This window comes from Mobula birostris, chromosome 9, assembly GCF_030028105.1.
Source record: "Mobula birostris isolate sMobBir1 chromosome 9, sMobBir1.hap1, whole genome shotgun sequence".
NCBI lineage: Eukaryota > Metazoa > Chordata > Chondrichthyes > Myliobatiformes > Myliobatidae > Mobula > Mobula birostris.
In genome coordinates this window covers 56,353,231-56,357,267 of record NC_092378.1, presented here as the reverse complement: position 1 = coordinate 56,357,267, position 4,037 = coordinate 56,353,231, and positions in this window count along the sequence as shown.

Genomic DNA, 4,037 nt, shown 5'->3' with positions numbered 1-4,037 from the left:
ATTACCCCCCCTCCCCCCCATTCATCAGATCAGGAGGGAGAACATGGGTACATTTGTTGGATAGATTGGTCTACAATCATTAAAATTGCTTTACCTCATGACCTTACCAACGATGCCAGATCTACAGTATCTATAGTCCTTGCAAATACAAAAATGAACAAAATAAGCAATTAATATCAAGAACATGAGATGAAGAGTCCTTGAGAGCGAGTCAATAGGCTGTGGATACTGTTCAGTTATAGGGGTGAGTGATAATGTTAGAGACTGAAATAAGGAAGGCCCAGGCAAATAGAGAGTCAGTAGTGGCAGTGTTCTTTGACATTGAAAAAGCCTATGATATGATGTGGAAGGAAGGATTATTAATTAAACTGCACAAGATGGGGGTTGGTGGGAGAGTTTTTAATTGGATTAAAGATTTTTTGTTTGGTAGAAATATTCAAGTTCGGATTGGATCAGAATTATCAAAACAGTACATAGTGGAAAATGGCACACCTCAAGGTAGTGTGATTAGCCCGTTACTTTTCAGCATTATGATCAATGATGTCTTCACAAAGGTACCAGTGGATATAGGTAGGTCACTGTTTGCAGATGATGGGGCCTTGTGGAAAAGAGGCAGGAACATGGACCATATAATCAGGAAACTACAAGAAGCAATTGATGAAGTGGTGGAGTGGGGTTATGATTGGGGATGTAGATTTTCAGTAGACAAAACTCAAACTGTATTTTTTTTACCAGGAAAAGGGTTGAGGTAAGGAAGAAGTTAACGATGTATGGGGTTGAATTAGAAAGGGTTGCATCATTTAAATTTCTGGGAGTTATATTTGATTCACAATTAACATGGGCAGACCATATCAGGAAAGTTGAGGAGAAATGTAAGAAAGTAATAAATGTGATGAGATGTTTGACTGGTAGGGAATGGGGAGCAAATTGTTCAGCTTTGAAGAGAATGTATGTGGCTTTAGTGAGATCTGTATTGGATTATGGAAATATAGTATATGGATCAGCAGCTAGGTCTCTTATAAGGAAACTGGATGTGATTCAGGCTCAGGCCTTGAGAGTGTGCAGTGGGGCTTTTAAAACGTCACCAGTGTCAGCCCTACAGGTAGAAATGGGAATAATGCCTTTGGAACTGAGAAGGATGCAACTGATGGCAAACTACTGGGCTAACTTGCAGGGGCACAATGATTCTCACCCTACTAAAGGAGTGTTGCAGGAGTGCTGGGAAAATGGGAGGTTTCAGAGGGATACCTTTAGTCGGGTAGGGAATGATATCGCGAAAGAATGTGGAGTGTTTGATCTGAGGATAAGTCCTTCAGTAGATTATCCGGTTGTAGCTCCATGGAAGCTTGTATGGCCTGACATAGACTGGCATTTGTTAGAGGTAAAAAGGAAAGAAAGATATAAAACAGATTTGGTAAATGCATTTAACTGTCATGTGATGGAAAAGTATAGTGATTATACTCACATTTATATGGATGGTGCGAAGGAACCTGAAACAGGAGTGACAGGGTTTGGGGTGGTAATACCAGCAAAAGAAATTGGAATTAGCAGAAGAACATCTAATAAGTTAGGGGTGTTTACAGTGGAGATGCTGGCGGTGTTGGTTGCGTTGCAATGGGTGCAGAAAGCCAGACAAGCCAAAGCATTGATATGTTCAGATTCATCCGCAGTTCTAGCAAGTTTAAGGTCTTTTCACACAAACAGTCGGCAAGATGTACTTTATGAAGTCCTTCAGTTAGTTACAAGAATTGCAAATCAGGGAGGTCAGGTAAAATTTCTATGGGTTCCAGCACATGTAGGGGTGAAGGGGAATGAGAGGGAGGATGAGTTGGCAAAGAGGGCGTTAAAGAAAGAAAATGTGGAAATGCACATTAGTATCAGTAAAGCAGAGGTTAAGTGTGTAATCTGGGAAAAAGTCAACCGAATGTGGCAAGAAAGGTGGGACAGGGAGGGGATAGGGAGGCATTTATATCAAATACAAAAGAGTGTTGCAGTTACTAGGGTAGGTAATGGAAACAAGAGAGGAAATTGTGTGGACTAAGTTAAGGCTGGGGCATTGTGCATTAAACAAAACATTGAAAATGATAGGGAAACACCAGACAGGATTGTGTGAGGAATGTCAGGAAGAGGAGTCAGTAGAACATGTAGTTTTGTGTTGCAGGAAGTATGGGATACAGAGAGAGATGATGGGAAATAAATTAAGGGAGTTGGGGATGCAGGAATTCACACTAAAAGGGTTGCTGGGCATGGGTTAGAGAGCACAAGTCCGAGTATTTTTAGCGTTTTTAAGGGGTACAGGGGTTTTTTTTTATAGGATATGACAAATAAACAGGAATAGGATACTAGGATGGTCAAAGATGGGAGGGTGAAGTGTAGGTTTGTGTGTGTGTGTGTGGTGTGTGTGTGTGCGCGCGCGCACGTGTGCGATTGGGTGAAGGGATTAAGAATGTATGTCTAGAGCACATTCCGGAGCAGAGGGTGGCGGTAATGCACCATTAAGCTGGATGCCAACCGCCGTAAAACAAGATACAGTCGGGGCGAGTGAAGTTATTCCACCCCGGTTCAAGAGCTTGATGGTTGAAGGGTAGTAACTGTTCCTGACCCTAGCAGTGTGGGTTCTTGATGATGGATGCTGCTTTTCTGTGACAGAACTACGTGACGATGTGTTCAATGGTGAGGAGGGCTTTATCTGTGAAGAACTGGGCTGCATCCACTACCTTTTTTGTAGGATTTTCTGTTCAAGAGTATTGTCCATAGCAGGTCATGATGCAACCAGTCAATAAACTCTCTGCCACACAGCTATAGAAGTTTTTCCAAGTTTTAGAGGACATGCTGTATTTAGAGTTTCTGCACCTCTGATTTCCTGATGAGGACTGTCTCATGGACCTCTGGTTTCCTCCTCCTGATCAGCTCCTTGGTCTTGCAAACATTGAGTGAGAGGTTGTTATTGTGGCACCACTCAGCCAGATTTCCAATCTCCCTCCTATATGCTGATTCACTGCCACCATTTATTCGGCCAACAGTGGTGTCGTCAGCAAACTTAACTATGGAATTGGAACTGCAGTTAGCCTCACAGCCGCAAGTATAACGCAAGTAGAGCAGAGGGCTAAGCACACAGCCTTGTGGTATACATCTGTGTTGCTGGAGATTGTGGAGGAGATGAAGCAAGAAATTTATTTAAAATATCAAAATTATGGTGCCATAGTGCTACTGAGGACACTTCGGAGATTACTAATACTGAGCGCCAATGCAGTCACTGTGAAGATTGCAGCTCATCCCAGGATTTACAAGTTTAAAGATTAAAAGTATTAAAAACAAATAGAAAGTTAGTAAGTTTTGTCATTCAGGACCAGGGAAAGAATAAATCACTAGATTAAACCAATATGCCTAAATCAAAGTTGAAAGTAAAGTTATATCAGAGTCACCATACACTACCCTGAAATTCATTTTCTTACAGGCATTCACAGTAGAACAAAGAATAGAACCAAGGAAAAACTACACAGAAACAAAAACTGACAAACAACCAAAGATGACAAATCTGCGAAAATACAAAACACAAAATAAATATATAAATACCAAGAACATGAGTTGCAGAGTCCTTGAAAATGAGCCCATAGGATACGGTATCAGTTCAGGGCTGAGGTGACTGAAATTATCCACGCAATTCAGAAGCCTGATGGTTGAAGGTTGTAACTGTTCCTGAACCTGGTAGTGTGGAACCTAAGGCTCCTGTACCTCCTTCCCAATGGCAGCAGCGAGAAGAAAGCATGGCCTTGATGCTGGGCGTCTTTGATAATGGATGCTGCCTTCTTGTGGCAGTAGTCCTTGTAGGTGTACTCAGTGGTAGGGGGCTTTGCCTGTGATGAACTGGGCTGAACTCGCTTGTTTCTGCAAGATTGGGGGGGGGGGGTACTATTTGGAAGAAGAGTGATGTAGGAGAGGAGAAATTAGGTGGGATTACAGGAAAACCTTAGTGGAGCAACTAGCAATCAGTAAAACAGCCAGTCAATTTTCTAGTTAGTCAGTTCCTGAAAGTC